Source organism: Budorcas taxicolor, chromosome 14 (assembly GCF_023091745.1).
Source record: "Budorcas taxicolor isolate Tak-1 chromosome 14, Takin1.1, whole genome shotgun sequence".
In the NCBI taxonomy this organism is placed as follows: Eukaryota; Metazoa; Chordata; class Mammalia; order Artiodactyla; family Bovidae; genus Budorcas; species Budorcas taxicolor.
Window position 1 is genome coordinate 34,830,542 of NC_068923.1, and position 9,831 is coordinate 34,840,372.

A 9,831-nucleotide genomic window follows, 5' to 3' on the forward strand; every position below is an offset into this window, starting at 1 on the left:
GCAACAAAGAAACAAAATCCATGCTCAATTATCATAATGCTGTCTCTGGGTTCAATATTTTTCAAACTAGTTTTAACCATGTCCCATTGGGATTAGTACAGAAATCCTTCTCATCTTCAAAAATGAATGAAATGATGCCGTTTGCAGTAACATGGACGGACCTAGAAGTGATCATACTAAGTGAAGTAAGTCAGAGAAAGACAAACATCATATAAAATCACATACATGTGCAATTAAAAAAAAGATACAAATGAACTTATATACAAAACATAAATAGATTCACAGACATAGAAAACAAATTTATGGCTACTGAAAGGGAAAGCAGGGAAGAATAAACTAGGAGCTTGGGATTAACATACACACACCCTAGTATATATAAAATAGATAAAGAACAAGGACATACTGTATAGCAGAGAACTATGCTCAGTATTCTGTAATAAACCTATAAGGGAAAAACCTGAAAATACATATATATACATAAACTGAATCACTTTGCTGTACACACAAGGCTAATATAACATTGTAAATCAACTGTTCTCCAATAAAATAAAGATAAAATTTTAAAAAGAGATTAGGGAAAGGAAAAAGGATCGATATAGTTGTACTATAGTTAAAAGAATAATCAAGAGAGAAAATTAAGGTCTTAAAAAATTCCTTTGCTGTGTAAAAGATTCAGGCTTGTGTCTGTGGATTAATTTGACTTTGTAAATAAAGATTATTAACCACAATGCAAGTCGAGCAAAATATGCAAAGAGTTTCTTAGAAGGAAAAAAAGTTAAAGATGAGTCTTCCCTTAATTATTTGGTTTTTAAAGCACATTGTTTTTTTAAACCCAGCCCCAGTTTTACGTGTGCACAAAGGAGTAAGTGGCAAATACTGACATCTCTAAGGAAATTGACTACTTCTTTAAAGACTCTAAGATGCACAAATGAAAACTATGTTAAATTTACTTTTCAAAAATAGTGTAGATTCTGATTTTAAATACAATGGTAATAACAAGCAAGTGAACTGCAAGGTCCTTAAAAGCCAAACCAAAGAATTCAGTCTGGGGTCTTCTAATTAGATTACCATCAGTATTGAACAAACGTAAAATACGTAATCCCTAGGAAAATGGCAATGGGAAAATATGTACCACCAGTCTCAGCCTTATGCTGGTGCAACTTTCATTCAGAAGCAAGATTTGTTTACCAAAAATGCAGCAACTCATTTTTTCCTCTATTCAAATAGCAATTTCTTATTGTCCTGCTTATGAATTCTAAAAACTAACAATGTAGTTATTACCGTTAAAGTTCAGGACAGGTGTTCATGGTTAGTTCTAGGATTAAACAGTTTGTACCAGCTCTGGGGCGTATTAATACCTGTAACCAAATATATTTGAAAAGCAAATACCCTGGCACACTGGTTGCTATAGAAATAACATAAATAAGAATAAAAGATAAGGATCTCTTTCAAAACACTTTGGTTAGACTCTTTCTTGAAAATGCCTTACTTCTGCTTCAAGCAATGTTCAGAAAGAGCAGAAGAATAACAGAACATTTGTAAAACTTTAAAGGTCAACTTTTATAGCACATGGCAGAGATTCAAATCAGTTCACAGACTTCATAAATTCTGAAATGTGGCTTGAAATTCTGAATGCTATCTGAAATATCTCTGAAGAATCGCTCAGAATAGAATTTTTTGGTGGATATGTTATTTTGGAGTCAGGAAAAATACTTTGAGGTGTGTTAAACCTGAAACGTATTTGACTTTTGGAAATTTACTTGGAACGCAAGTGCATCAATAAAACAGAACAGGAAAAAAAATCCAAAATAGCAGTCAAATCAGCCACAGACATACTCCAGCAATTACAAAAACATTTGCATGAGTAACTTTGCATTGGTTTATGTGCACAAAGTTATCCTTTCAGCTACATGGCTAGGAACGTCATAAGCAGGAAAATAAATATTCAATCCGATAGGCAAAATGAGCCTTCATCATTTTTTTTATTTGGTTCAAGAGAATTCTAGACAATGACTACTTTGACAGTGACATTTTGAAATGGTCCTCCCTGTAAGGAAGTATGGAAACTAACATAATGACACCTAAATAAATGTGGACAACTTAAACATGAAACAATGTACCTGATCTTTTGAGACTGTGAAAAATCTTTTTAACATTTGGTAAAATTGCTGCTGATTTGCACAGATAACAAAATATAGCCTATGTTATGCTCTCCCTGATTTGTTAAAATGCTATAGATACTCAATACATTTGCAAACTTGCTCCCACTACAGAGAAGTCCTACAGAAGCTGCTTAAAATGAGCTTGTGAAATGAGTGATGCTGTCCGAAGTCAACACAGACCCTTTGGCTTCTGAAACCTCTATTAAACCCAGAAACAACATTTAGAACAACAATCTCAACATGACTCAAGTAGCATAAATACTTAAAGGTAGAATTCTAACTCAATCCACCACCTCCTGTGCATTTTGTCAATGAAAGATGCTGTTTAGGTTCGTTACTCTTGCAGGACCTAAGTCTCTATCCAGGAGGTAGATATATTTTCAAGATTTTTAAATTACTCATCAAGATAAAGAAGTGAAATGCGATGGAGGAAGTGGTTCAGTGTTGACGACGTTTTGGACTGGGCTATGCAACCCCACACCTCGTGGTTCTTAGCATTTAAAGCTCCTCAGTGACAAAGGATAGGACATGGAAATTTCGGGGCAGTTTTCACAGTAATACACCATCTTCATCCCAGTTCTCTTATACTATCCCACATCTTTTGGGTTGAATATTCTGTCTCTTTGGAAGCTGACAAAATTTAAATAACTTAGGTAAGTTACCAAATTGTCTAGTTGTCAGTTTCATTTGATCAAGAAATTGGATATCTAAAAATCTTCGTCTGACTAACAATCTGTATCTATCCAAAAGTACATTTGTTAATAATTTTTTTTTGCCATTTTATTTTAAGAGCCTTATGTTATCTGGATAATTTAATCTCCCAAAGAAATTAAGTTTTCATAACAACTTTGAAGCTTGAATTTTCCTGAGCTAAAAAAAAGCAACAAAATAGTTCTTTATGATTTTAAATCAAAATTTCACATAAGCTAATTTCAATCTGAAAATGAAAACTGTCTTGGTTTTCATTTGAGCAGCTTACCACAGCTTCCCATATTTGATTTATGGTCTCAGCCTGTGATGACACATACCCTCAATGGGGATGACTAGTGACTGTAAAACTAAAAAGTGTGAGAAAACCTCTCAGTCAGGTCACAAAATGACTTAAGGAAATTTAAAATGCATTAGCCCAGGGAGAGAAATTTTTAATTTGCAGTGCAGAGTGTTTAATTGTGGTTATATCAGTTTATAAAGTTTATAGATAGAGAAATTATATATAACATGACTTTCTATAATCACATGTTTCTATAAACGTGTGATTTTAAATCATTTTTCTTAGTCCCATTAGGTTGTACCACACTTCAAAATCTCAATGAAATTTCTTAAAAATCCTCAAACCACCATAGAATTTTTCTTTAAAATGAAGGTCCACTCTGCTGACTTGAATTCTGTAGATACTTCTTTACTCTTTTATTTTAAAGGGGTTGCTGCTACTACTGCTGCTGCTGCTAAGTCACTTCAGTCGTGTCTGACTCTGTGCGACCCCATAGACGGCAGCCCACCAGGCTCCCCCGTCCCTGGGATTCTCCAGGCAAGAACACTGGAGTGGGGTGCCATTTCCTTCTTCAATGCATGAAGGGGTTCTTTTCCTTAAAGATAACAAAGGAAAAAGCAAGCCAATGTTTCTTGTTTCTCCTAAAATAGCTGAAAACTTGGCCATTTTCCTAAGAAGCTACCTCAGTACAAAACAAAAGAAAACTTTGGACCAGACAGATGGCTTTGTTGACTTAGGTAAAGTCCACAACTGAAGAGCGTGCCAGGCCCGTAAACTCTCATTGTGCTCTAAGATCACAGTCGTGCAGTGCCCGCCAGGTCTGCAGCGTGAATGATCACCATGGGTGTGTGTCCCCCGGCAAGATGCCTGATCCACCACTTCCAGGCCCCTCGCAGGAAGAATCCCTCAGGGCATCTCAGCCTGAGACAGAGGTCACCAAACCCCAGCACATCCCACTTTTGTTCAAGGAAACCTACCTCATCGGGGTCCTTTATCTTCTCTCCTCCTCTCAGTGTTTCTTTTCCAAGAGCCTGGCATTGTTTTCAAGGAAGGGGTTTCTGCTGCTGAAGGGAGGGGTGTTTAATTACTTCTGAAGGCACCTGGCCACCAGCTGTGGGAGAGGATTTCTAAAGCCCTGACTCTTGCACTGCATTCAGGCAACGGAACAGAAGCTGAATTCTGCCCACCTGGGGCTGCCTGTTCGCTCAGGATTCCTAGGAGGTAGGTCCAGGCAGTGTCCTCTCGTTCCCCAGGCATCTGGATTCCCATGTTCACGTTTCAGAATAAATATCTATTGAAAGCTTAAAATTTCACCCCAACCCAATCTTCATTTCTTTAATTTATTTAATTGAAATGCGTGCGTGCTCAGTCATTCAGTCATGTCCAACTCTTTGTGGCATCATGGCCTGCCAGGGTCGTCTATCCATGGGATTCTCCAGGTGAGAAAACTCTAGAGGGTAGCCATTCCTTTCTCCAGGGGATCTTCTCAACCCAGGGATTGAAACAAGGTCTCCCACATTGGCAGGTAGATCCTCTACCATTTAAGCCCCCTAGGAAGCCATATTTAATTGTTATGCATTTTTAATTGTGGTTAGTAAGGTAAGGAGCAGCCTTTGTAAATAGGCCTCTATGGGTGATGACAATGCTGGGCGTGGAGCCCGGGTCACTGGTCCTGGACCCATCCTGCCCTGTCTCCCCCTGGGCAACGGCATTTCCAGGAGAAGCTGCAAACATGCAGCTCATTAGCGCTGGAGCTCGAGTGACCCAGAGCACTCCTGGGAAACCACCTAGTCTGTGCCATCTGTTTGCACATCGAACCTCCTGAGGACAGTAACAGTGAGGTCTTAGCTAGACTCCACGTGTAATGCATCAGTCAAGCCCCAATCTGAGATGCGACCTCCGATTTCAGCTCCTGTTCACTGTGGCTGCTGCCGTCAGCCCAGGCCTAGCACTCAGGCTCTTGCCTGAAGACTTGAACCTGCCTTGCTTCCAACCCTGCCTCTGCTGGCTCCCTGCAACCCCTCCCTGCACACTTGCCTGTGATCTATGTGAAGACATTACCTGCCATCCTGCTCAGGACCCTCCCATGGACCCACAGCCACTGTGGTCCAGCCCCAGGCCTTTGCAGAGGCTGGGGCCCTGTCTATCTCAACTGAGGCCCCTCTCTGATCACTGCCCTCCTTCCTGCAGTTGGGTCATCGCCCTCACCCATTCCTCCTGGTGGTGCTGCTTGGCAGGCCCTCTCTACCTGGAAGGCTCTCCCCACCTGGAAGGCTCTCCCCAGGCCCCCTGGTGGCCTCTCCTCCTCTGCTCACCCATCACCTGTCCACTGGCCTCCCGCCAGCTCTGGGAGGAATAGACCTGTCTTCCTCCATCAGCGGACAGACACCTGCACCTTCACCTCCTGTTTCCTCAAAGCAGTGGACTCTCCAAGGGTGTCTGAGGGCCTGAAACAGTCCTTGGGCAGGATAGGCCCTCAGTACAAACTGTGGACAAATGAATGCATAGTTCTGATAGCCAAGTAACTCCAGCAGGTCGGTACCCATAGAGGATGCAGGATGTTCAAATGATGTCGGGCCCTGACCTCCTGGTAGAGCCGTGGTCCTCAGATCTGTGGGGCCTGATTGAATGGCCCGCGGTCCACATGTCTGGGAAACATTGGCTTAAGTAAAGTTAAGCAAAGTGCTTTCAATGGTCTGGTACCTGTGACATGAGAGCAGCACCAGCAGCAGGCTCCGAGCTGGCGGTGCCATTAGTAACAACCATCCCACACCCCTGATAAGTAAACCTAAGGTTCTTAATGAATGAGCTGGCCTGAGAATGTGGTGGGAGTGGACATGCCACCAGGCTGCCCCTGGGCATGGTTGGGGGGGGCACTGGACAACATTCCACCTAGGCTGCTCCCCACTCTCAGATAAATGAGTAAAGCCATGATGTGTACATATAATGGAATATTACTCAGCCATGAAAAAAGAAGGTAATCCCAACATTTGCAACAACATGGATGGACCTAGAGGGAATTATGGTAAGTGAAAAATGTCAGAGAAAGATAATACCATATGATTTCACCTACATAAGGAATCTTAAAAAAAACTGGATTCATAGATACAGAGAACAGATTGGTGGTTGTCAGGGGCAAGGATGCAACATGGGCAAAATGGGTGAAGATGGTCAAAAGCACAAAGGTCAAGTTACAAGATAAATAAGTCATAGGAATGGAATGTAGAGGATTGTGGAATTGAGGTGCATTCACCACAAAAGGCTTTATTTCAGAAAGCCATTTGCACCCTTTGGACGACAAATAAGAATGCCATGGCCTCCAGCTTCTGGTACATGTACGTCTGGGGTCACCTTAGGGACAGTGACTAATCTGTGTTGAAAAGGAATGGCAAGGAAGCACGGTGCTCCAGTGAAAGGTCTTTTCCATTCTAATGAGCTGGAGGGATGTGGCTTTTTTTTTTTAATGTCTCATTTTGCTATTTATTAAGTAAACTCTTTGATAAGATCTGTGGTTATTCAGCTCATAATTATGTTTAATGTTGCATCTCCCTGCTCAAGAATCATTTTGCAGATACAAAAAGAAAGAAATAACAAGCCAAGGGGGAGGAGGATGGGAGCGGGATGGAGTGGGAGGTTGGGATTAGTAGATGTAAGCTATTATAGAGAAGGATAAACAAGGTCCTGCTGTAGAGCACAGAGAACTATATATTCACTATCCTGTGATAAACCATAGTGGAAAAGAATGTAAAGATCGTATGTATGTGTCATATAGTAGAAATCAGCACAACGTTGTAAAGCAACTGTGTTTCAAGGAAAAAAGCAGGGAAAGAGAAGGAAAGAAGTTAATGCAGCCATGTTGTAGTAAATGCAGGAAAAGAAGTATTACAGTCAAGTACCCACAATCCTGTTTCAGATGTTACATCACATGTATATTTAGTAAATATGATTTTGGAGAAAATATCCATCAGAGTTCTAAGAAGAAGCTAAACAGGACCTGACAGGTAGAGTTTAACAATATCTTATGTCTACAGTTGTGTAACTATAATTACATTGTCTTCTGCTAAATTCTTCTCCTGCTTTCAGAGTAAACATACTAGAAGTTATCCCATATGTAAAGTGTTAATGGCTTAGTTGTGTCCAACTGTTTGTGACTCCAAGACTGTAGGCCATCAGGCTCCTCTGTCCACGAGATTCTCCAGGCAAGACTACTGAAGTGAGTTGACATTTCCTTCTCCAGGGGATCTTCCCAACCCAGGGATCGAACTCTGGTCTCCTGCATTGCAGGCAGATTCTTTACCATCTGAGCCACCAGGGAAGCCCATACCATATGATACCTGGTGACTGCTAATTTTTACTTAGTCAAAAGTGTATACCATGTACACTTACTCACTGTGAGGCACCAGAAAGCAACAACTTCATGAAAACAATAATCATTTTATAAAAGATCTTTTTAAATCATAAGTTTTGGTTTATTGCTCATGTATTAAATTGGACACAAATTATTTTTGAAAAGTTGTTCCTTCCTGTTGCCTAGCAGTAAGGAAGTGAGCAGTAAGGAAAAATTAGCAGTCACCAGGTATGTACTCTTTTTTTTAAATCTGGCATTTAATTTTAGCCTATTTGATAGCTGGCAAAACACCTTTTCAAGCAATTTCACAAATGGCCAGAGTACACCTAGTAAAGAAAAACATCTATTTCTGCTTTATTGACTATCCCAAAGCCTTTGACTGTGTGGATCACAATAAACTGTGGAAAATTCTGAAAGAGATGGGAATACCAGACCACCTGACCTGCCTCTTGAGAAACCTATATGCAGGTCAGGAAGCAACAGTTAGAACTGGACACGGAACAACAGGCTGGTTCCAAATAGGAAAAGGAGTACATCAAGGCTGTATATTGTCATCCTGCATATTTAACTTCTATGCAGAGTACATCATGAGAAACACTGGGCTGGAGGAAGCACAAGCTGGAATCAAGACTGCTGGGAGAAATATCAATAACCTCAGATATACAGATGACACCACCCTTATGGCAGAAAGTAAAGAGGAACTCAAAAGCCTCTTGATAAAAGTGAAAGAGGAGAGTGAAAAAGTTGGCTTAAAGCTCAACATTCAGAAAATGAAGATCATGGCATCTGGTCCCATCACTTCATGGGAAATAGATGGGGAAATGGTGGAAACAGTGTCAGACTTTATTTTTCTGGGCTCCAAAATCACTGTGGATGGTGATTGCAGCCATGAAATTAAAAGATGCTTGCTCCTTGGAAGGAAAGTTATGACCAACCTAGATAGCATATTGGAGAAGGCAGTGGCACCCCACTCCAGTGCTCTTGCCTGGAAAATCCCATAGACAGGGGAGCCTGGTGGGCTGCAATCCATGGGGTCACGAAGAGTCGGGCATGACTGAGCGACTTCACTTTCACTTTTCACTTTCCTGCATTGGAGAAGGAAATAGCAACCCATTCCAGTGTTCTTGCCTGGAGAATCCCAGGGATGGGGGAGCCTGGTGGGCTGCCATCTCTGGGGTTGCACAGAGTCGGACACGACTGAAGCAACTTAGCAGACAGCATATTAAAAAGCAGAGACATTACTTTGTGAACAAAGGTCCGTCTAGTCAAGGCTATGGTTTTTCCAGTAGTCAAGTATGGATGTGAGAGTTGGACTATTAAGAAAGCTGAGCACTGAAGAATTGATGCTTTTGAACTGTGGTGTTGGAGAAGACTCTTGAGAGTCCCTTGGACTGCAAAGAGATCCAACCAGTCCATCCTAAAGGAGATCAGTCCTGGGTGTTCATTGGAGGGACTGATGTTGAAGCTGAAACTCCAATACTTCGGCCACCTAATGCGGAGAGCTGACTCATTTAAAAAGACCCTGATGCTGGGAAAGATTGAGGGCAGGAGGAGAAGGGGACAACAGAGGATGAGATGGCTGGATGGCATCACCAGCTCAATGGACATGGGTTTGGGTGGACTCTAGGAGTTGGTGATGGACAGGGAGGCCTGGCATGCTGCGGTTCATGGGGTCGCAAAGAGTCAGATGCGACTGAGCAACTGAACTGAACTGAACTGAACACCTATAAAATGTGAACATATTCATCTATGTATCTGAATAGTTTTCTAATTAGAGTTATGTTTATTTCCCAAATAAATAGCATGATAAGGTAGATAATGGTGGCTCAGATGGTAAAGAATCTGCCTGCAGTGCAGGTGAGCAGTGTTCAATCTCTGGGTTGGGAAGATCCCCTGGAGAAGGGAATGGCAACCCACTCCAGTATTCTTGCCTGGAGAATCCCATGGACAGAGGAGCCTAGCGGGCTACAGTCCATGGGGTCGCAAAGAGTTGGACATGACTAAGTGACTAACACTTTCACACTTTAAGGTAGATAATAATCAGAAATTGAATCTAGTTTTTTATTACAAATTCTTGTTTTATGTACTTTGTAAGTTTGTTAAATGTATTCTATAAAGGCAGAAAGAAAATTTTCTGCACCACTGGTGAGAGATACCAGTTGTTATGATCTGTGTATTGATTTCATGGCATTTCTTTGCACGTTAAGAATGTCCACTAGGAGGAGTTCTTGCTAAGACTATAAAATAAATGATAGCTTTTTCTAGCTGCTAACTGAGATCTTTGGTATTTGTGTTAAATTTTTCTACTTCAATTGGCAAACAGCACACAC